The sequence below is a fragment of the Bombus vosnesenskii genome, unplaced genomic scaffold, assembly GCF_011952255.1.
Source record: "Bombus vosnesenskii isolate JDL3184/JDL3185 unplaced genomic scaffold, Bvos_JDL3184-5_v1.1 scf7180000013263, whole genome shotgun sequence".
Classification (NCBI taxonomy): domain Eukaryota; kingdom Metazoa; phylum Arthropoda; class Insecta; order Hymenoptera; family Apidae; genus Bombus; species Bombus vosnesenskii.
Window position 1 is genome coordinate 293238 of NW_022882923.1, and position 25675 is coordinate 318912.

The 25675-nt window shown below is 40.3% G+C and overlaps 1 protein-coding gene across 8 annotated transcripts in view; it reads right to left on the reverse strand.

Moving 5' to 3' along the window:
- LOC117232608 (homeobox protein cut) overlaps nucleotides 1–25675 on the reverse strand; it is a 164382-nt gene that overhangs the window by 119757 nt on the left and 18950 nt on the right. The window contains exon 1 of one of the 8 annotated variants that reach the window (XM_033492142.1): nucleotides 2773–2974. The exons of the other annotated variants lie outside the window; for them this stretch is intronic. The gene's annotated coding sequence lies outside the window, so the exon portion shown is untranslated. Of the gene's footprint in view, nucleotides 1–2772; nucleotides 2975–25675 lie in introns of those variants that run through there. 8 annotated transcript variants of the gene reach the window in all.

Sequence of the window (25675 nt, forward strand, 5' to 3'; positions counted from 1 at the left end):
ATCGTAGACAGATGGCTCGGAAGCTAACTGTTTCCTTTCTTTTTCATTTTCTCTTTCTTCTCGCAAGCCCCGATACTCGTTCGTCTCTTTGTTTCATCCCTTTCCCTTTGAGTACTGTTCGACAACGATCGAATCGCGATAGACTCGCTTCCACGAAGTTGAACAGAGTGTCACTCCAGTTATCGTCATAGGCAAATTTCAGACAAAGTGGTTTCCACTGAGAGATTTATTATTCTACACAGTTGGAATCGTGACGGTTGTAAGGGAAGGTCTATCATTTGGTTTTTAATCGTTGCTTTTGGAAACTTAAACTTTTCCTTATAAAATAGCAAGCGTTTCCCTATTTATCTATTTTCCTTACTAATATCGATAGATATAATATAAATATTTCTTATGGTTTAGTTGAACTTTCGTCGATTGAGCGTATTTATTATACGAACGCGAGCTTTTATTGAAGAAAAATGAGAAACTCGGTTCATACTTGAAAAGGATGCAACAATTCAATCATAACTTATTCTCGAATAGCATCAGAAAAATTTACATTAAATGCTATTGTTAGACTAATATTTGTTCTGAGAAATTGTGGGAATACAGGCTGACAGGGAAGGAAAGAGAATGTGAAAGATTCTTTATTGATATGTTTAACATGCTAGTGTATCGCGATATTGCATTGCACTGACTGATATTACACACCTCATCAGTATGTACTGACAGACGTTACGGTTTCTCAAGAATCGCTACTTGCAGAAGCATTTTTTTTCTCCTGGAATATTAATGAATCATGATTGTCAAAATGATAAAATAATTTTCCACTGCTGCTATTCCGTTCTGATAAGAACAATAAGATTATTTTCTTTAATTGCGAGTATAAGAATATGGATCTGCATAAACATTCGCAGTCTATTAATTACTATCGCACAATTCAAAATGTCTGGCAAGTATACTGACGAAAATAGATTTCCATTGTGCTCCACTCACGCGGATCACTTGTTGCTTGATCCTGCGTGGGTCAGGATATGATATCACTCGTAACTTTATGGCAGCGAAAATTACGCGCCTTGGTATGCTCGAGACTAACTTTGTTTCGGACAACAGCAGTTTTTTCCAAATGATTTAATTTCATCGTTAAAAGTATGCGTCTATTACCTACAAGAGAAGAAACGAAAATTTCAGCTACAAAATAGCTACGTATATGCCATGTTGAAAGGAAGATCTCGATGAGAATTGTGTCGATATTTCGATAGTAAAGATAAACGTCATACACATTAATTTACAGAATATTTAAGAAGAAAACTAAGTAGAACTAAATATCGTAAGTATCCTATTATCTTACTTAAATTCAACGATTGCCAAGAATTATGAAATTTCATATTATTATTATTTATTGTTTAGTTTAGATTGATATTTATATACCATTTACTTTCATACACTTGTTACAAAAGTAGTATCTACTACATACGCAATGTACACTACTGGTTAAAATATTCAGTAGTTGACGAGTAATTATCTACGTAATATCTTGATAAATGATTTATTTTCTCGAGAAGTATTTTACTCAATGATTCACTCCGCTAAACCAGTGGAATTAGATGTCGTTATCGTTTTAATTTATACACGCGCCGGTTATATATTCGCATAGATAAAAAGCTGTTCATTTAGATCATCTGCCCTTAATGCAATACGCGGTCCAATTGTTAGCAGTCACGTATTATGTGTTTAGAATTCACGTTATTCTCTACAGATAATAATTGCATTATCTCGAATAACACTGCTTTGATTTATCCAAGCTTGGCAGCTTTGTTGTCTAAATAATTTATTGTCGTTTATTGAAATAAAAACTGTGCGGGATAGCTCGGTATCGCAGCAGGGGCATCATAAAAATATTTTTAGACGATTCCCAGCTAGGGAGAAAATGTTAGGGAACCAGCTCGATCGGAACAGGCAACACGTGCAGTCAATACGTCTCGAAAAATACGAGAATCGAATTTTTGGAACCGAAAATTAGGAACATACACTAGATTGTATTTTATGCTTCCCTCATTTCGAACACGTTCTTCCGTTCACTAATCCTCGGCGATTAAAATATTACAACGAGGAATTTTGAAATTCTAAAAGCGGATTTTAAGGCACGGATTTGTCGTTCTGAGAGAAAATAAATTTAAAGAACAATATCCTTCATTACATTTCTTATGAAAGATATTTCACGAAAATTCATCAATAATCAAGGAATTGTTTAATTATCAAGTTTTTCAATCTATCGAGATTCAACAATGGAATGAGCTTAGAAAAACCACCCTACCAAACCTCGAACGCCTATAAACTAAGTGGACGCGTCAATTCCATCCCATTGTTTCATCCTTCTACTAATAGAACAATCACCGTAATGTCCTCGGAACCCGAGTCATCGATCATGATTATCAACCGATTGGGCCCGCGTCTCCGAGACAAGCGAGTGCTCGTGCACAATCATTTGCTAACTAATAATATTAGTAAATTGACAAGCGAGAAATTTAAATTACAACACGAATAACGTTATAACACTTTCTACTAAAACCACTTCTTATCATTTTACAAATTTCACGTTTAACGCTACGATCGTCTGATTTAATACAATTTACTTAGAAAACTTTATCTCCTTGCCAACTTGTCATTTACTAAACATTCTCTAATACTTGTATCGCGGATGTTCATGCAAAAATACAAAGAAAAAGGAAAAAAAAAACAGCACTCTAAATAAAATACTCGATAGAATATTCCAAGAATAAAACAAACCTTCAAATTCCGTTTCTTTAATCCTGTCCATATAATTACGAATCTTCGTAAACGGTCACAGTCTACCGACAAGGTTACTCCAGTAACGTAAGAAGCTCGTCTATGATGTCGATCGTCTACGATCCACCCCCGATGGAAGGCCGTTGGCGGGCGAAAAAGTGTCAGCGCCCCGCGATTCCCCGGAAGTGGCGTTGTGGGATCCCCGCAGCCTCCCGCGATTTGAAACGCGTCGAGTCACCGATCCGTGCCCCGCGCGTGATGCCTCCCCTCCCCCAACCGCTGTCTCCTCAGTTTCCCCCCCACCGCCCCGTGTCGAGACGCATTCAGCAGCCGGCTACGAGTTTCCCGCGGTCAATACTTTCACGGCTGGATATAAAACGTTCGCGATAAACGTATCGAGATAAAGCGGCGCGCTATCATTGGCTAGGACCCTCCGCCTCTCGCCCTCCGCCTCTTTCGCCCCCTTCTGCGCGCTCAAGAATCCCGTATTTGTCCGGCGCGGATCGCGAGTTGCGGGAGAAAGAGCTATACCTTCACCGGCGAACCGGCGATACGGAAAGAAAGAAAGAGAGAGAGAGAGAGAGTGTGTGTGTGTGTGTGTGTGTGAGAGAGAAACGACTACCGATAGAGGGAAAAGGACAGTGAGAAGAATATAGGTGAGAGAGACAGAGAGAGAGAGAATCGTATCTTTCTCACGTTTCCCTCACCTCCCTCGATCGTCTTGGACTCGATCCGAGTTCGATGCCTCAGAGTCGAGGCGGGGGAGGGCGGAGGCGGTCGACAGATCGCGGGCGGGGGCGAAGGGGAGAGAGAAAATCGAGCGAAAAAGAGAGAGAAAGATGGGACGAGGATCCGCGGCACCGCCCCCTTTTTTAACCACGCCTACCCTCGATATAATATTATATCCACTGTGACCCCCCTCCCGGACCCCTCACCCGCCGCGACGCCCCCCTGCAACGCGCCCAGAGACCTGTCCCGCGGGTTTCTCTCTACGTGCACCGAGAGGAGATACGTTTATGTGGGACGCACACCGCCACGCGGAACGATACAATGCCCACGTTTCACGCGGCGCTCTTCTTCGAGTCTCCTTCCATCAGCGAAGGGATGCTGCTGCGCGGACAAACGGAGAATACTTTGCGGGAATCCTTGTTACTCCCTTGAATTCTAGAGTGGATGATTTCTTGGTTGTTTTTTTCGAGTTTTTGATCCGTTGCAGAGCGTGAAGCCGGCTTTGAAGTATGGAGCAAGCGAAGTTGAAGGTGTTTTTAGGTTCGCTTGATTCCGTTGCATTAGGAGTTATAGAAGTAGCTCTAGCTATAACAAAGTAACGAAATTGTAGGAAGCGAGGATTTATCTGGCTTTCGACCGGTTATTTGCCTGTTGGTTAGATGATAGTAGTTTGATCGCATCTTTGCTGAAACGACTTTTATCCGCGTGTTCTCGACAGGTTTACAAGAATGCACGCGATCTTGTGAACTTACTCGGTGAATACGAGGTATCATTAGTATCGTTACGAGTTGCGGGTAGATAGAAATTTTCAGGTATTGATGTTTTAGAAATGGATATCTCTTGTCTTTTAACAGCCACAGTAAGTTACGAGCCACTGTCGCGTTTCGTATCAAGAAACGTTCGTTGCTCCGAGAGGATTCTTATGGAAACACTGTATGGATAAGGCGATGTCTGAATTAATTGATTTATTTTGAAATAAATATCCGGACAATTATCTATACCCGTGTTGATAGTTTGCTACAACGTAAAAGTGATTTGATGGACAGAATATTGAAATTCAACTTTCGAACTAGATTTTTCAATTTTCCTCGAAAACCCGTGAAACAAAGCATTTTGGATTTCAGTGGAAACGAGGCCTGAGAAATCCCGCTGTCAGTCGCACTCGTACTTTCTCATGTGGCGTGTCTGATGTATTCCGGAAGCGTATTTTCCGGGATTCTTAACGGCAGGCCAGATTCTGGGGTGAGAGTTTCTACTTGCTTTAGGTTTTCCTATATCTGTTTCAAGCGCTTCTAATGAAGTTGACACGAGCTCGAGTGATTGTTGCCGTTTGGAAAATAAATGTGACAGGGTTCATTGTTTCTGGGAGAAAGTGAGAGATCTTAACGAGGGGATGAGCGTCTTGTGAAATATGACGTAAAAGTTCGACAGGAAGGAAAATTAAATATCAAGGAAAAGACCCTTTCTGTGACACTCAATTATTAAATAGGTTATTTTTACCAACGATTATATTATTAGATCTACTAACAGAGTAAAGGAACGTTTAAATAATAAACGAAGCTAAATTATAATTTACTATGCCAGAAGTTCGATTATATAGTTAAAGAACTGTCATCCGCGAGTTAACGAATAGACAGCAATTGAGATTTAATTAGTCGATTAGTTATCTTAAACTAATAAATAATATGATAAATTATTTAATTCATTTATTTTGATTTATTTATTGAATTATTTAATTAGTCAATAGAGATCGCTGACAAGCCCGTTGACAGCGCTGCATTAATTTGTGTATTTAAGTAAATATCCAGATTCGATGCAGAATGACTGGAGATAAATACAAATTGAATTATTCAGCAAAGCTATTATAAAGCAACTATTTAATTTTCATTGATTGATTTCGTGAAAAATTTTGAACTACTAGAAGTATTCACACGAATGAAATACAAGAGTGAAGAAATTCAAATTCTTGTTCTATAATTTTCATTTCAATTCCATTCGCGTCAATTCCATGTTGAAACAAATTTGAATATTATATCTTTACGAAATTGAAATTGAAAAATGATCGAACAAAATGAGAGGACCGAAATACTTTTTCTTCCACCGCTTTTATCTCCAATGTTTCAACGATATCAATACCAACAATCTGTCGACAATTTATTAATAACCTTCAGCAGTGCCTCCGCATAGAAATGGAGCAAATAGCGATCGACCATGGCCGATCCATTGGTTGTTCGATCGACTGGACACGTACTTATTACGTATTAACGCGACAACCGGCTAGGAAACACGTAATTTCGCGTTCTTACTGTGGTGTCATCTGGCCGTGGCAGCGGCTTTACGTAACGCTGGGATACTGTCACGGTATCTGTGCTTGCACTAGTACAATAACGCCGTATTGGCATTCGCTTTTATTGTCTAAACGATAAGAACGGCAGATTTCTGTGTTGTCTATCGGAATTCCACCTCGTCGGCGATTAATCGATCCTCGGCCGATTGTCTACGGCACATATTGCAACTTGTGAATCACTTGGCCGCCCTGTCACTGCCAATCCCCCGGTTACATTGCTGCGAGCTTTTTACGCGCGCTGACAATCAACCCCGCGTTACATTTCCATTTCATCAGAATGGATTTCCTTGTGAAGAAACGTTCCCTTTTATCAGCTTCCTTCGGATTCGCGTCCCATAGTCGATATTGTACAACTTTATTTTTGCATTAGTAAATTTTTATTTCCAAGGTTCATTCGAATTGGAACATTTTAACCTTTTTGATCTAGAGGATAATGTTTTTATTACTGTATAATCCCGATAATTATTTGGTATGTGACAAAGAGAGAGAAACGATTCCATCATCTTCTTCAAAGAGCACTGCAAGATTCACCGAAAAGCAGTATCATAATTATACAAAAAGACGTAACTATCCTAAAATACAACCAATTTCGCTATGCTGTTGTAATAAAAATGAAAAAGTTAAAGTACCTAATCGATCATTGTTCAACAAGGGCAACTTCGCACGAAATCTCTATGAAACAATACATAAATATAAAATAGCAAGGAGGAAAGGAAGAACGACAACGAAGAGAAAAAAAGGGAAGAATCCGGAGTATGGGCACGAAAAACCAAAAAGCCAGAATAAGTAGCGAAACCGAGAAACAATCAAACGGCCGATTAAAGGCAGCGAAGTGGTGCAGCCATCTATCAATAAATCGCGAAGCCGAACGTGCGATAATCGCGTTAATCCGGCGCACATCCGGCTGATGGGATTCCGCCCCCCGGTTTGCCTCGTGCAAACACACTCCTGCGTGCGAGCGAGCGAACGAACGAGAGACGGGGGTGAGTGGCGAGTTCGATTCCTCGTTTTTTTTTTCCAGCTGCGGGGTAGCCGAAAGGGGTCAACCACGCCACGTGGTTTCCACGCGTGATGCGAGACACGTTGCGTAAACGGCGACCAAACCATACAGTAGCCGACAAAAATGTGCAAACACCGACATGGGGATATACCAAACGTGTATTTTTATGTATTCAAGAACCAGGGAAAAGATCTATATACGTAATATCTGTATCAGGTGGATGTGTATGAAATTTTGATTCCTGAAAACTTCAATTCGCCATTAATTACAGTTGATTTTTTCGTTAATTGTCTACGATATTAAGGACGAACATTTTGTTATATGTATAAATTACGTAGGGGTGTATTAAGTGTTTGATATTATGTGTATTATATGCACAGTTTCGATGGAAAAATATTTATTTGATATTTTTATTCTACCCCTTATTGTTATTCTAATAAAATGAAAAGTATTGCGTATTTTCATATGATGATACTTTTCTATATTTCTTTCATAAATATCCGTTAGTTGATTATGTCTATAATATCAGCGAGTCTATAAAGTTTTGCTAGTTACTGTACACCGAAACCACGCGTCTAGTAATAGCCTGTGCATTCTATTGCTTGCATGTTGACGAAGGGTGGTGGTTACCCTCCGTTATGCAATCAATTATTTGAGCCGAGATTCGACAACTTTTAAAACGGAATTACTAAGTACTTGCATAATACTTTTTTAATAGCCAACAGAGTCTATAATTAAGTATAAACTTCGCTAATAATTCACGAATATAGAAACAGCAAAGAACTAACTTTCTTCGCTAAACGAAGAAGATGACAATTCCTATAAAACTGATATATTCCAGTATATATTTGCTATCATAAAATGTCGTTTGTGCGCAGAGAATCCCTTTAAAATTTCCAAATCACTCGTTCTTACTCTTCAAAGTTCTACTTACTATTGGGTTGACAACTAAGTGATTGCGGATGTTGTCATTACGTGGCATTGACAAAATCCGCAATGACTTAGTTGTCAACCCAATATATATCATGGGCCTTTTATCGCGATAATTTACTAATAATAATATTAGCGAATTGGTAAATTACAGTTTCTTCGTGCAATTTCAAGTCGAATGTACATAATCAGACGATTTATCATTTATAAATTGTGATCGTAAAATCTCATTTTATTGGCAAGATAGTTTATCAGTACGTACTAGCATGTAACGCACGACTCGTGGCTTGTAAAATGTCGCTAATGATATTAGTCTAATTGCGAGGCAGGAGGTGCTGGTCGATCAGTTTGCAATTCCACCGTGTTCGAGCCCTTAATCAAGACTCGCGGTCGAATATCAGCGAGTTCCGGCCGCAACCGCGACCCCGGCCGCCGTTTCCCGCAGCCATGGCGACGATCCGTCACCGAGGAAAAAAACCAGGCAGAATAGAGTCTAACCGGGACTCCTGTACTTCTCGCTTCCACGATCGCGACAATCATCATCCATAAACACCGAAGGCCTTATCTTTGGCCAATGATCGACGTTATTACGAGCTTCCGGCACCGATTATCGAGCAGCGATGCTCGTCTTACGCAATGCACCGGGAGGAAAAACCGGGGAAAAAGGAAAGCGAATTCCCACGTCGCGATCCGCGACAGACAAATCGGCTGAGGTCTGGACTTGGTGTACGTAGTAGGGGCGAGCCAACGTCGAGGCGAACGTCTTCAAGTTCATGGCTGCGTTTAAAACACCATCTGCAAACGGACGTGGCCTGCGAGCGGCCGGAGGGGGCGGCCGTCTGATGCATTCTGACGCGTGATTATGCCACGGAGGTCAGAGAGGATCTATGCCTGACTGCACCTCCGCCATTGCCCCGGCACGATCGCGTATCTTCCACGATCGCTCCGAAAGTCCGCGTTTCTTTTTCATTTCGGGGATACAGCTCGTCACGTTCGGGGATTCCCCATATAGCAATTAGCACCTTTTTTTTCATCATCCTCGGCGGAACAATGTTCTTACCGGCCTTGAAAGACGTAGGTAGCTGCCGGTTCGTCGACGCTGGATTATTCTTTATGGATCAACTGGATGGATCGTGCATAGATGGAGTTGCGTGTGGACGTCACGCGTCGCTTGCGCGGCAAACGTCGACGGGATCGTGGTTTACGAGCACGATGAAACGCCGGAATTTACTGCCTGTCTTCGTGAAAATCGCCGTTGTTCTAGCGTCATACTGTTTTCTGACAAATAAAACACTGTCTTTCTATTGTTTTTCAGCACAATGTTGTTCTCTTCTTGTCTTAGGTACCTTGATTATATCGGCAAGGTTATTAAGAGACGATAAGAAGCGATTCATACGAACTTAATTTGTAAGATTTGGCTTGTGAATAATTCGATGAGTCGCTACTTGTCTCGTAGAATTGTAGCAAAGATGTACCATGATATTGAATAACGAATAAAAGAACTGATACGTGTGGCCTTTTACAGCAATTCGTCAGTATCATCGCACAAGTCTCATAAATTTCATGATTCTCACTGTAACGCCACAAGTGTACGTTTCGCTTTTATACTCCCGATAGATTCTTGAAGTTTTCGATTTTATTCATAACGACTCGTTTCTTCCGCTAGAATTTAGGTTTAGAAGCCACGAAGCCCAATAAGATAGTTCTAATTGATTATATTCTTGCAGTTCGTGCAACAAACGATTCCTATACCTACTAAATGCCAATTTTGCAGGAATACAAAATTCTGATTTATTAATTATTCTCTGATCTTCATTAACTGTTACGTTTCATATTCAGACAGACCAGGCTTACTAGTATTTACGAACAAAAGAGTAGATGACTCATTTGTACATGTGACTATATATTTCCTCCAATAACGAAGCTACGTACGATCTATTTTTAAAACAGTAGCACATAAGGTGGCCCTGCTACGCTATAAATCAAACCTGCATCGTTCCTACCACTCAACGTTTTCGAACTGGACAGAACACAAAAGCCAAGTGTAGGAGCGAAGGAGGCAGAAAGTGATCTTTGATCGATCGCTCGTTCCGTTTCAATTCAGAAAATTGGCCTATTTTAAAGGGTCTCGAGAGCGATTCTTTTAATCACCCAGGGAGAAGGCTTGGACCGAGGGGGCAGCAAAGATGCAGCGAAGGAAACCGGCGAGGAGTTGAACCGAAAGGGAAATTATTCAAAGTGAAAAAAGAGGAAATACTTTTGCCAAGCCCTTGACACGGAGGAGCTCAAGTATGGAAAGCCACTTCAAAGCCACGGGCGCTAATTGGATTTACAACGAGTTAGTCTCTCCGTGGACGAAGTTTTGAGTAGCTGCGAAGCAGCGCGCCCCTACGCGTGCAAGTACATGTCTTTTGTGACCGGATGCGTAGTTAAATCGACCGACAAGTGAACCGCGACCTTACTCTGCCCGTTTCTCCTTAAGACGCTATTTTCACGAAAATTATTAACGTTTTATCGGCCATCGAGCGGAGGTGGGGTCGAACTGTGTCCCAGAGGTGGGAATGTTTAGAGTTTGGTAAATAGCTTTCTCTTCGATAATGGACCCACGTTTGTGTATATTTTTATTATTAATGTATTGAAAATTAATATTTCTCTTATAGATCTGCAGTTTTTAACTTTGAATTTCAAACAGGCAGTAAACTTAAATTTCCGGAATCTACTTTATCAACCCTTCACCGTTCTATTGTATTTATAAAAGCTTACGTTAATCGCATAATAGCTATGATTATCTATCTTCTTGATAAATCTGGTTAGAATATTCATGAGATACCAAGAAATTAGACAACAATTAAGAAGTTATGTTACGTATTAACTAAATTAAGAATATTAACGATAAATAGCCTGAGAGCGTTTATGTATTCATGGAAAATCTAAAGCTGCAACAATATACAAAATGTACATAAAATATCAAACTGCATTAAACATGGAAAATAAAATACCTACTAATAGTTAGATACGCTATCCAATAAATGAAACAAATCTTCCTTTATATTCCATTCCTTTGCTTCCATTTCTAAAAACATGAATCTACATAGATACCCTTGGTCTAAAAATAAGAAATTAACTGCTCCGAAAACACATCCCCGAAGTCACTTCGAAGAACAGTGAAGATCCAACGGGAAATGGATTGAAATCGTTGGTGGCCGATAGAAAAACTCGCGGTCGAGAATTGATTTGTCGCGCGTCGAATTCCTGGCGAGGGTATTTCACACGCGTGGTTGTTCGGCACCCGTAGAGGCATGTGCTCCGCAAACCGTGCGACAAAGCCCGTTCCGTAAAGCGCAAAATGTAAAAAACGAAAGACCGATATATATTATCGTGCGCGGGGGCCATTCAGTTGAAACCAGTTTGTGGGCCAATTCTTTTTCCCAACACCACTCTTCTTCTGGCTGACGCGCGATTTACATAGATCTCGTCCTGCCGATCTGCATATCGGGTGTCGTTCAAATTAGCTTCGCTTCGAGGGGCCACCTCTTGTTCCCCCTTCCTTTCCTCGCCGCTGGAGAAGGGATAACCCCTCCAGGATGACGCGTCACTCGTTTCAAGCTGCGATTGGATGGATTTCTCGTTCCGGTGGTTGCATAAAAAGCAGTTAAATCATCATATTGCCCCTCAACCCTCTGTAGCAAGGGTACGATTTTAATTGCCGATTTCTGTGCCGATGATTAATGCCAATTTTCTTACAGAAGCATAATTTTCACATCTTGTGATCTGCAGCTTTTATGCCTTCTGCGTACCTCGACGCGTCGTTGAAATTAGCGACAAATTACGATCTACGTGTGACTGCATAATTGACGATATGTATTATTGAGTTAAACGTTTTACTCGATATCATATCTAATAAAGAAAACGTAACTCGTCTTTCGAAATTTCATACGACAGTACATTAATCACATCGATACGAAAATATCCGTTTCAGAACCTCGTAAACCATATTCGTCGTATCTTCGTATCTAGAACTTACGGATAAACCGAATGAATATTTTCCATTGTTATAGTTTCCAAATTCTATCGAAGATCGAATACATTAATTAAGAAAATAGTCGACTGGTAGACAAACAAGGAACAACGCTTCATTAAAAATCGACAAAACTTACGAGGCAATCTAACGATTTTTGAAAAAACTTATTCATCCCTCTATCTTAACTCATCTCGAGTCATCTAATAAAGAATAACTTAATGGTAGACGGATTAACAGAAAAACAAAGGAAGCTAACCAAAATCCATTGGACTTGGATATCTGCGAAGTATATGTGTTCGATTCTCGTCAGATTCATCATGGTAACGGCAACAATGACTCCAGGTGATAAGTAATTAGAGCGAGCGTTCGCTACGTATCCAAGGTGAGTCTACTTAATCCTCCCCAGTCGGTCGTTTACAACCGGAAGCAAGCGGTCTGATTCACATTGGCCGAGTAATATCTACCACTCTAACCGGCCCCGACAACGACATTGTATCCGTATTCAAAATATACGGGCACACGTGTTATACTCGGCCGCGTTATTTCGAGCGTCCCGCTTCCTTGGGGGCTCGACGCGCGTCACTGGCCCTTTTTTCTTCCTCAAGGCACTTGTCTCCCCCTCGAATCGCAGCCACTTCGTCCGTTTTATGCGTTTCGGAAACTGAAAAACAACGACGGAGCGAAGATCCACGCCATCTCCCGGAAGCGAACACCACCGCTGAAAGTCGTTAAAGCTTCTGTGCCTGGTATCGGCTCGATCCATCCACTTCGTGGCGCTTTCCTTTGAATACCAAAACGTTTGAAGGGGTTGCTGGATGCTATACAATAATAATTTCTCGGAATTCAAAACTTAAGTCCCATTTGACAGTAAAATTAGCGACGTGGAATTTGTCTTTTTATATATTATCGTAAATATGTAGCATATACATAGACGATTATAATTATAGCGATACGATGAGAATAAATGGTCGATATTAATTTTGTCAGAAACGTTTGAATGATTTTAGTAAGTGGTAATTCTAGTGTTGTTGTAAGAGCTTCTACGAGTTTGTAACCACTTACCGCTTGTTAGTGCACAGCTATGTGATGTAAACGAGCAAACGTAATATGTATGTATATACATACTTACAATATCGTGCAACTGCGTAGATAGCGCAGGCGGTACGATTTTGCAGGGATTAAAATATCGTAATCTCGAATGATAGACGCGTATACGTGTACGTGTTTAGTATGACAACTTGCGTTTTCTACCTATTAATGTTGACTCTTTCTAATTGGTAAAGAGGAAACAAAATTCTTGTCAATTGATATGAGAACTTTTTTTATACTCAATAAAATTTCAGTACATGCAACTTTCATAGCATGTTATGGTTCACGCGTCAATCTCGTCACTATTTGAGCACCCATTGTTAAAGAATTAAGGCATATAACTTGCAGAGAAGCTCAATTATCCTCATCATTGATTCAGCAATTAATTAATCTAATAATCAAACAATGGCCAATAAATATCAATAACTGTCAACTATGAATTTCAATTCAAACTCATTGGCTCATAACTGAGGTAAAGTCCATTTTATGCTCGTCTAATTTAAAAAAAGAAACCTATTAAATAGAAATTAACGTCTTACCATAACTATAGTGATCGTAAAGAAAAATATCATTGGAGATACTTTTATACTACTTGCTTTTGAACGCCAGCGTATCTCGAAAATTTCAGATTACATTATTCATTTTAGAATTTTACACTTGAGAGCCATACAGAACACATGAGCCGTATAGCCATAAACTGAAAGGTAGGAAAAGCGTTGATATTAAAAATACTATCTTTCCTAATTGTACTTGAAACTCGTCGTTAATTTCGAAGTATTTTTGAAAAATTGAAACTATGCAAGTAATTTATTTTCGAAGAAGTTGAAGCCTAATCACGATACTATGAATCCTGCATGTAAATTCACATCTTTAAAAATGTAACTAAGCGCAGATTTGTTTGTTCCTTCAATTAGTGCTGTTCTCAATAATGCAACATCCGCATTCAACTAATCGTGCATCCTGAGAAAATGACAAAAAGTAGAGTTGATCAACTTGACTTCTAAGAAGCTCTTGATGGAAGATATCGCCGCTTGCGCGTAAGAAAATAAGAGAAGAAAAATATAAAAAGAAGAACAACGAGTAGCAGAACAGTTTGAGCGAACAAAAGCAGCCAGTTGCTTTCCTCGCGGCGGGATCCCGTTAAGACAGCCGGATGCGGCTTGTTTTCGCGACGTTTTCGCGGCGCCGCTGGCCGCGCCGAAAGTGCAGAAAACCGTGGCCGCGCGAAAATAGCGGTAACTCGGTATAATGCGATGCAGTAGCGGATACGTTGTTACAGTAATGCGTTCGTATCGCGCGCATCTACGCACATGCGTGTCACGCGCGTCTCTTCTCTCCCTGAAGCTAGAACAATAGGTTCCCGCGACTGAAGGAACGAGCCCCGTACCGTCATCCCAGCGTCCGTCGTTTACTTGATGGCTTTGTGGGTTACAAGTGCAATTAAACTTCAGAAGCCTTACCAGCGGAATTAATCTAACCTAACGTTGCTACAGAATAAAAGAAAACAACAAAGAGTTTACGAACTGAAATGGTAAACAATATGGCGAAAAAAATGTTTTAAGCTATTCTTTTGATGGGGAAGAATATAAATCCTTTTACCCCTAATAATATTTTCATCGTATTCGCGTAGAATATAGGCGTTCTTCGTGCAGAAGAAACACATTCTTTTACCATTTATTCTCTCTCTAAATCTGTACAGGTGGTAAAAAATGGATGTCCATAACGATACGATAATAAATAATGTAAATGACATAAATAACAGAAATTTTTAGCTCTGTCAATTGCATCGTTCGCTATCTCAACCCCTCAATTGCAATTAAACCGATTAATTAGCAGAAAATATCCAAAGTAAAATAAAGGTCCAATGCACTTCTTCTTATATACGCACGAAAGAAACAATTAACAAACGCGTATCAAACTCACTAATCTTGTATTTCTCACGTCATACGAAGACTACTAGATCACATCTAATCCTCATAATAACTACTATGTAATATGCTTAAACATAGAAGTTCAGCCTATCTTATTTTCTTCCCATCGGATCCAACAATTTCCATGCGAATATAGCGAACCTCATGGAAAAACGTGAGGCATGAAAGAAATATCTTTCAAGTGTCCCGCGAATTAGTATCGGGGCAGTGGCCACGTAGAGAGCAAGCAAGTTCACAGCTCGCAACCGGAAGCACGGTTCAAGTGTTACTTATATCCCTTATCGGGACGCGGCGGTCGTTGCGACTCCATGAGACGGTTTGTGGCTCATTGTCCACGTCCGAAACGGACGGCGCAAGGCCGTATAAATATCGGGCCAAGCGTATCGCGCATGCATATCGCTAGTTTCCCCGCGGCTACTCTCTCTTTCTCTCCATCCTCGTTTTCTTGGAGTAAACGTTAGCCGAGGTTACAGACAGTCGAGTAGCTGCTACCACTACCATAGACACCGCTACCGACTACCACCAACCGTGTACCAAGTAATTGGTACAACTGTGCCGGACCTAGACATGGACAAAGTGGGAAAAAAAGTACCGCTATTGATGAGAGAAATACATTGAACGTTAATTCGAAACTGTTACCAACTGATTTCAAGGAACTGTAGCCTCCGAATAGAAGGGAACGCGGTGAGCTATTTACCGAACGTTTCACGCTAATTACCGTGTACCAACCCGATACGAGTACTATCAAATAAGACGACGTGTGTAAATAAGACAAAAATATCGCATGACAATTGTTAAATTTAATCGAAGTATCAAGAAAAGTTAGAAGTTGAATTAAAATAGGGCTAGTGCCATGTTTCTTCTCAAAGCAATGACTAATTCGTATTTCGTAATCGTATGCGTCCTATATACAAATGTACATTTGGTGAATATCCACAGAGTTTGTTAACACGTTGAAATCATGAGGGGTACTAACGATTAACACTAGTCAGTGATACCCGTTACATTAAAAGAAATATTCATATTTCTAAAATTCCAAATGATTTCAGGCAATGTGCTAAATGTATCATATAAAATGTATTTAATTAATGCTATTTTCTAACTAAAGTAGGTATTAAAATTGTGTATAACAGTGTACCATGCAGGAGCGAGCACTGTAGACAAGCCATACAAAATTTCACCAGTCAACGTGTTAAGCCAGGTGAAAGACAAAGGCGTCTGAAGAACGGTGGTGCCTCGAATTTCAAGAGTTATCATTCTGTCCATCTGTAGGTCCCGCTAATTTCTCCGCACGCCGGCATGGCACCCCGCGTTTCTTTCGTTCTCAACGTTATCATCATCGGTCTTTACGAGCGCATTTGCATCGGCCCGGAACCGCTTCTGAGTCGAGCACGACTCGCTAAGAAGAACAGGAAGAAGAAGGGGACGTGGAACGTACGAGGGAAACGCGAAAGAAGAGGACGAAAAAGAAACGAAACAAGTGGAGAGCGGGGAAGGGGAGGACGTGCGAACGGCGTTGCTTAATAACCCGTATACCGATTCGCGTATGCTTGCGATCGCTCTTCTATGTATATGTGTATGTGTTGGTGTTCGCGCGCGCATGTTCACCCACCACGACTTGCAAGACGAGTAAACGCGGTTATACTATACGCGTCGCGCTCACCAAGACGTCTGGCGTCGGCGCATAATGCGAGCGGCACGTAATTTCGTCGATTCTAATTGCGATGAGTTACAATTAGAAAGCGCACTAATTGAAAGCGTTTCGCAATGCGCGATGGCGCAAAAGTTCGCGGATCTTCGCGAGCCGTGTGATTTACTGGCTCGACGTGGGATCCGACATTCGTTGCGAGGCCGTGCCTTCACTTCGAAACGCTTCGATTTCGACGTCGATCGTTCCTTTATGGAAAATACTATCCTACTGAATTTTAGGTCATCGAAGATTCAACTTTGCAATTTTTTTCAAGTTCATATGACTTCAAATGGATGTTATATTTCAATAAATGGTATTGAAATATATGAGATAATTTTTAAATATTTGATTTTAATTAACATTATAATTTTACTGTCTCTGTATGTTCCTCCGTTTTCATGAGTATAGTATTCCAAAAAGGAAATCCGAAGAGGTATAAAGACGAAGGAGAAGCGAAGAGAACAGCAGGACTAAAAAGAAGGTTAGGATTTTAAGTCATCTAGAAAGTATGATTAATCCTTTAGCTACCATGCAACTATATACAGTGAGTGTCATTGGTGTAGAACAGTGCATACGAGCCTGCTAATCCATCTCATATTTCTATAAAACATTTATAATAGATTTTGATAATATTTAATGTATTACACATACCTATTTATCTATAAAAAGAAGAACATCGCACCAGTATTGAAATTAATTATTGAAGTATTGGAATTAAATAAGTATTGAAAATGTTTGTTCCGAAATATTTTTATAGGTAATTATGACATAAAATAACTAGAATAACGGCAGCGACCTCTCAAAAAGCATTTCGCATCCTTTTTAGGAATCTTGGCTCGCGATATAGGTTATGAGTACACATAAACGAAATACATTATTGATATCTGTATATACTTAAAACAAAAACACACGCCTCCCTCTAGTTATATAATCTTCCATATCAAAATCTCAAAATTATAATAATATCCTCAATATATATAATACCTAACTGACATATTCTATACAGTATGCAATCATTTTGCTCGCAGTGACAATCATAGTAAATGAAACATCGTCTACAAAAAATATTCATATCCAAAGTATCCAATACCTAGGAAAATGATGATAAATATAAAAGAAAAAAAAAAAGAATCAAAGTAAAAATAAGTGACAATCATACCGGAATCTTGAGTCAGGAAGGATGACGTTTGGGAGAGGTGTCCCAGGTAAAGAGGCACATTTTTCCGAAGCGGATTCGTTCGAGTCGTATTAAACCCACTGAGCGCTCGGAAACGCGAGAAACGTCGATGTGCGTATGTGTTCATTTGTATTAAATTAGTTTCTATTCGATTGGTCTCAATGCAACGCTTCCGCAGAGACTCTACCGCGGCGCAGGCACGCACACACCGAACGAGAGCCTACTTAAAGGCTTGTACGCAAGTATCCGTTTAATGCTCGCCTCTAGTGGCACACCATCGAACCACGCTATAGTTCCACGTGCGTGTATGTATATATATTTATACATACGTGTGTAACACTGGATATTACCGACACTGTACTTGCGCGTACTTAGCGTACACTCACGGCCGATGCACAGATAACTTCACCGTGTACACCGTAGAAACGAGAGTTACGTCGAGGCGTTCGAGGATCGCTTTGCTTTACGACCGTTTACGTGCACCCGGAGAATTCCGTGGCGGTGCGTGCTGTTGCACGTGCACGCTAACCTAGAGCCTCTTTTCTCTTTCTTCCTTTTTCTTCGGACCTCTCGTTAGAGGGGGTTTCAACGCGGAAACTTCGCGCGCAACTTTCGATCGGTCGCGATCGTGTACGGCAATTAACACGTTCGGTGCGGAGTCGATACATGTATCGAGAAGCAAGATGCCCTCTAGTTCGATACATGTATCGATATCATTCTTTCTTTTTGTTATTTTTCAACAATCTGACGTGTGTTTTAACTTCTTTCAAGAAAAAGCAATTAAATACAATTCTTTTTTATTGTTTCGTCGCTTAAAATAAGAATTATAAGAATTCTACCACATTGAATGTTTTAAGCGAGATTCGATATCTCGCATTCTTCCGGATATCGACGTTATGTGGGATTAGCTGAAACGTGAACTGGTTAGACGTTTCTTTCGAACGACTTCCGAAGCAATCTCGCGGTCGTTAGAAAACATTTTCTCAGTGGGAGACGTAATGATAGTGTTCGTTGCAAATCTGCAATTTTCTGCGTAGTTAAGTCGGAGGCCTTACACTTGACGCGGTAATAGATCGTGGTTACTAAATTATTTACGAAAATTCCGTATGTGTTAAATATTCTCTATAACCTTTTGTTTTCAGCTCGAGCAACTGGTGATCTTCCACTTCGTTTTAACACAGTTCAGGTAAGTGTCGGAGATTTTTCGAAGAGAGATGTTTCGTAAAAGGTATATGTATCTAAACGATCGGAGGGAACGAATTTATAGGGAGTTTTAGTGACAAAAAATCATTCGGTCCAACGAGTGGCACGTGGACACTGATAAAAAATAATTTAAGGGACGGTTTCGAGGCGTTTAATCGCATGCTATCTGACCGGATGAACGAGGAGAACCAGTGCAGGTTGTTCCAAATGAAGTAACAATTGTGACGTATGGCCGTACCGATTACGAAAGTTCGATATTCCAGGGACTTTTGCGCGCCGCTAACTGTTACCGATTGCAGTAAATTCTACGAGCGATGCCCACACGACGCCACAATAAATTTCCGCGAGCGCGTACGTTCGTGAATCACGTGCCGCAGCTGGTATTGTCTAGAAAGAAGAAACTCGGTCTGCCGTGACGCGATTGCACGGTGTTGCGATAAATTTTCCATCGCATCGCGATGTCCTTCCGAACCAAGAAATACAATTTTCCGATTTCCCGACAGGAAATCATGCCGTCAATCAACTCAACAATAATCAACTCATCACGATCGATTCGTTCTCTCCATAATCGTTCTTTCTATACATAAAAATGGCGGCTATGTAAGTAGTAGAAATTAATCCTCTTCTCATTTTATTTGTTTGCCATTCTGCTATTGTACTCCATTGTTATATTATTGCATTGATACGAAGTATATTTATAAGAATTATTAATCTTTACTATGATCTTCGTAGTAGCGTTTCTGAAAAAGAATCTATATTTATAGGATACACAGAAGTCTATATAATAATGGAATTTTTAGAACTGCTACTTCCGCAACATCAAGGTCGAATTGTATAGACTACTCAATTCTTATCTCTCCCTAAAAGAAAACAGAGAAATTGACATTGTAATATAAACTTAAAATCCTTGTATCTTTGAAATCCATCGCGAGCTAGTAATGAGGTTTTTAGAACCGCAACTTCCGCCAAATGAAATAACTTTTTCTTAACTAACCAAGGTTGAATCACATTACTGAATTCTTAATCCCTCCTCTTTGTTTCAGAAAAAAAAGAAACCAACATTGTTTCTCAAAAAATGTAAAAGTTTAGTCTACCGTCCCAACCACGTATCCAAACAGCGGTCTTAACCTCAAATCGAATCACCGTTGACGCACTTCGGAGCAATGTTACGGATGCTAATTAACGTTTCGCAAGTTTCCGCGACAACGGCGATGCAGGTGTAATGCGTAAGTGCCTAATGCGCGGAAGTTCGGCGCAGACGGACTCTCGGTTAGAATTGAAGGAACTTTTCGGCGAAACGATAAACCGATTTGCCAGGCTGACGTTAGTTAGCCAGACACGGGACAGCCATATTCGCGCTTCGGCCATTATCCTGTTTCGGACGCGACTGTAATTAAGCCTGTTTCCGGGGATTAGCGCTCGCCCGCACGCGCGTTCACTCTCTTGCTCTCACTCCAGGACTGTTCCCTGGCTTGAGTTCTCTTTCTTTTTGGTCGGAGTCCATTACAGCCCGGAACAACTACCGGTCGGAATAGTTTCGCGTACGAATGCGCGCGAAATCATGTCTCCTGTTCAACGCAAGACGACTCAATCCTGTTTTTATTATTTCGTAGGCTTCTTTCTTATACGCATTACAAGCCTTGAAAGCATAGCTACAGTTTTCCAGAATCTATGGTCTAAGCTATTTGCTACGTTCATGCTTTCGTTATTTGGTGGCAAATGTGCAGATTTTGTCGAAATACAGATTTCTTAGTAGTAGAGTTTATAAGTAGATATAAGAGTACTGATTTTTCAGACATCATCTGAGTTTATCGATCGAAGCTTCAAATAGAAAACAGTTCGCTGCATTAATAATATTAAAAATATTTCATAGGCAATACCTTCGGTTCATAGCCAATATCTTATCACATACGTAAAGGAAACTAACAAGCATGCGTTTTGATTTCAGAAACAAGTTACCAATGTTTGACATTATAATAACGTAACGTAATAGAAACAAGCATCGAGCATCTTCGTACTTTTACTCACTCCAAGGCAACAAATCTGAAACCTGTCTGAATAACAGGTTTGGAAGCTCTAGTGTCGAGCAAATTACAGAAGTATTTAACCGTCCAATAAAAGTAGTTTAACCGGCGAAGAAGTCTAATAACGGTCATTTGATGTAGTCAATAAAATGATCGAAGACCGTCCAGCGTCGAATTGTCTAGGTTTCCCACGTGTCACGGGTTGCTGCATTTCCTAGCAGCGGGTGGTTAAGTTGGTCCCGGTGCACCGCGATCGGCCAGTGGTTTCCATGAACGGGTCCCTCGGCGGAAAGACGACCGGCAGCCCCACACATTCTTCACAAATGGGCATCAGGGTTGTGTGTATCGATTGATGTCCGCGCCTTCCTCATTAGGAGGATCGGTCGATTTCGTAGGTGCTCTTTTGACGCGATCGCGGCTTGCGATCCGGTCCTAAAGTGGTGACGCAACGGTCGAACGAGACCCCAATAGGTCGAGATGAGAGCCATTGTATGGCAATCTTATAATTTAGACAATCACCGATCAATTGAATGGGCCTTTACTACTGCTATACATGCAGCGCCCGTACACCGGCGAGAGTGAATGATGAATGAATGAAGGGACAAGACCGAATGAATGGACAGATAGTTGGCTCCGCTTAAACGTTCGTAAATAACCGGCCGCTTCATTCAATTACTTTCAATCGCTTCGAGCCAATAGATACAATTTAGAAAAAAAAAGAGGAAAAATAAGAAAGGACGGAAAACAAGAGGCCGTGATGGACCGCGGTGAGTTCCGTGCAGCTACGCGCTGATTCCGACAGTGCATGTGCGACGTTGTAGGAAGCTGATTGTGAGGATCTGTGGGGATTTCGCTGTTGACAATAGTTGGTTTGATGATTACAAATATACCGTGATTTGATACTACTTTCTTGCAGTAGATATAGAGATTCGTGGAATGAAATAGGAAATTTGGAAAATACAGAGATTAGGATATAAAAATACGCGATTTGTTTAAAAGTCTAATTTTCATTTCGTAACGATCATTATTTTTATACTGTAGTGATTTTGATGAAGATTTTGATTAAAACAGTACGATATGGTAAAAATGTCTTGTTTTATCGCGCTGATTTTGATCAAAATGTAAATCAAAAGATAAAAATATTTTATTGACTAATCTGCACGCGACGTGTAACAGAAAAAGAAAGCAATCGATTTTATTTTTAATTCGTCCGGCACAAAAGTTCCGAAGAAGATGTTCGGTAGGTAGGTGCCAAGAAATATTTTACGATGTCAAAGATTTACGACGGTATTAAAAATAGCTGCATACTCCCGACAAGCGTGGTTTTTGTGCAATATGATTCGCATTTATTTGTATAAATTATACACGCCATATTATTATAATCATCGTCACGCGTGACTTTTACGTTGGCATCGATTAATAAAAATTCGTCGGTGTAGTATTTCCTTCTCGTGTAACGATTAAAATAAATTATTTGCTATTTCGAAACGTCGAAGGATGTTTTCACTGATGCTCAGTTCAAAGACAAATGCGAACCGACGTCCGTGTAAATACACAATCTACCGCGGACAACGTCGATAAGATAATTTGATCGAAAGTCCCGGTCGAGAGAAAATTACACCGATCAGCAGTGTCATTAACGAACCACTAGCTGACTTGGATCTAAGAAAACACGCAGTGTTCGGACTGAAGAAAATCTCATTGTCTAATAAAAATCCTCACCCAAATATGTGTTTTTCGGTTTACGAATTTTCTTTTATTAAAGGGGATAAATGAAAATTTTGATATTTTACGTATCTATTACGATACTTTTTCTTTGGAAAAGGAAAATTATGATACTTTGATGGAATTATTTTAAAGCGTGACCTACATACATTGCCAATTTTTCCTTCCATCCAATGACTCTTATTTTGATTTTCTTAAGGTTAGATTTCTAATTTCTCTAATTAATTAGTCGTTTAATTAATAAATTTCCATTCTTTGACTGATTAAAAGTCAAAATTTTGACAATTTATATGTCGACATTGAATCTACGCTGTACTAATAATAAAGTATAATAAAATTCCATCATGTTGCAACTTCGACCATTGCCACTTCAACCACTTCAACCACTTGCAATTAATCGTTGGATCACGTCACTCGCGAAGAAGACGTCGATCAGAATCTCTGCTATCTCGATAGAAAGGAGAGGGTAACTAATAATTAGAAAAGCCTAACGCTGTCAGGCACGCGATTTCGTCGCGTGGTTGATGGCCGAAAGAAATCTGGAAACGTGAAACTGAAAGGCAAACGAGTCTCTATGCCGACTTAATGGACACCGATTGGTACAGATGGCCTTAGACGGCTTTCATACGGCCACGAGACTTGCGCCACGTCACGTCCGGATGAATTTATATGCGTAAAATGAGATGGTCGGGGTCTTGATTGTCGATAGCGAGTTTCCTTTACCACTGCGCTCCGTTCCATCCAATCGATTTTCCTCTAAAAGTTCGATATTATCGATTACATTAATTGGCAAAGACTAATTATGTCGTCGTAGCAATCTCTTATCTTTCTGTGTCATTTTATTTATACTAAGGACAACCTATAATATAATTATGTTATACAATCGATCAATTTTATCGAAGTTAATCATTTGATTTCCGAAAAATTAAACAACTCGATTATACGTTTTAAGACTAAAATGATGAAATTTTCAGAAAATTGGGTTATCAGTTACATGAGATAAAAACGGAATATCGTTTATATGTGAATCGTTCAAAAACAACATCGATTAATTGCACAAATCGAGAAGTACAGAAAAATGATGATGTTACAAAAATTGTTTTTATAAATTTATCTTAGAATTGACCATTATTTATGTCAATCTTCATACGACGAACGAACTTATAAAACTAAGTTATTCAGAATCGAATATTAATCATGTACTTATGTATGTAATGAAATTAACAGACAAATAAAAACCGGAGTTGATCAGTTTGGCTTCTAAGACACTTGCTTGTTACATCGATATTGGCTCGTTCCTATTAATTTCTAGTTAAGAGACGACTTGCCTAACAGGTCAAAACTCCAGGATTATTTTTCCTTCGTGTACATGATCTCGAGCGTTTCTGTTATGTGCAGTCGTACGGTGAACCGTGTGATCCACACGAAAAATAAATAGATATTCGTTAAATCCAGCGTGGCGTGTCGACAATTGAATTCCCGAAACGAACATTCGGACGGAAGAGCGTTTGATAAGCAGCCGGAAGTTGGTCGCGGGCAAACGCCCAGCTTTCCTCTCGACTCCGATAGCGGACAGCCGCTCCAACGAACATCACTCGATTCGCTTCGAGTCCACTTGCCGGCAGATTCGTTTTCGATCTATCAATCTCGAGGGTCGAGCTCGTGCTTTGATCTATGAAAGCAATCTTATCGATGCGCATACGATATACCGCCGATGCATATGTATTTGCTGTTGCAGCCTCAGAGCCTCGAGGAGTCTGTGATATTTGCTTAAGTGATTTTGTTACCTTTATGGGGGATTCACAATGCTTTTATTGATACGTAATTGTTCGTCAGAATGAAATACAATTTTGTTGTTTCTTAATTGCATCCTTTACCGATCGCGATATCTTTTTATAATTTCATACAGAAAGTAGAATAACGATGTATCTGAAAGGCTGTTGTATATTATTTCTAACGGATAGTAGATTATATTAGAATAGTAAATACCGTGTTTAGTTATCGTATGGGTTCGACAAGCATTTTGGCTTCTAGGCGATGATTCACTTTACTCGCTGTTCAATTTAAATGAATACAGATATAAAAAAATTGTGTATTTATTACGTAGTTAACTTTCTCGTTTAAATTGAGCTTTTCAACGATACTAATAGGGAAAAATAGAGAACAGCCACTTACGAGTAATCTGGTACCGTACAACTCGAAACGTACATGTAAAACTGCTTGCGCGAGAACGATGGGCCATTAGGTTCATACGCAATAACTTAAAAGGATAATTAAACATCGCTGTTTTTATATTACACGACATTGTAATCTCATTGCGGTGCGCGGGATTCGCGCAACAACATCGTGTAACAAAGCTAATCGCCGTTCGTAAAGTAATTCCATCAAAAGTCAATTTTGTCGAGTGGTGGAATGAGGTGGTGGTCGGAGCGGCTGGAACCGTTCACCATTAGCAGCGATTATTTGCAGTCATTGTGGGCCCGTTTGAAAATTACTCGATCGAAACGCGGCCGCGGCTTCACGAGTCGAATAAGCAACCGAACCGATTAATCCGTCATTCTGATTTATTTCTCCGTTGGCGGGCCACGTTCGAACATGCGCCATGCGCTGCGACGAGTAGCGTTATCGCGTGACAAAGCGCGTATAGGTGAACGATAGACGGTCCGTCGCACCCGTGAATATTCATCCGACCCGCTAATTGGCGATACGATGACTATTCATGAATCAACGATTTTCAATAGCTGTTATTTGACGTACGAACGAAAGGCGGAGCAACAATGAGCGAAACGGGGCGAGGAGGCGAGGGGCGGCGCGCGCGGGTGAAGGAGAAAGAGCGCGAGGGGAGGCCTGAAGGAAGATGGGGGAAGGAAAAAAGGATTCAAAGGAACGGGCAGAATCGACGGCAGAAAGAAGTTCGCTGGGGTAAGGGAGAAGTCCGAAAATCCAGCCAAAGATAGGAATCGGATAGGACGGTTCGAAATAAAGGACTCGGAGAAAGATGGGGCGATGGCTGAAATAAATCGGTCTAGGACTACGT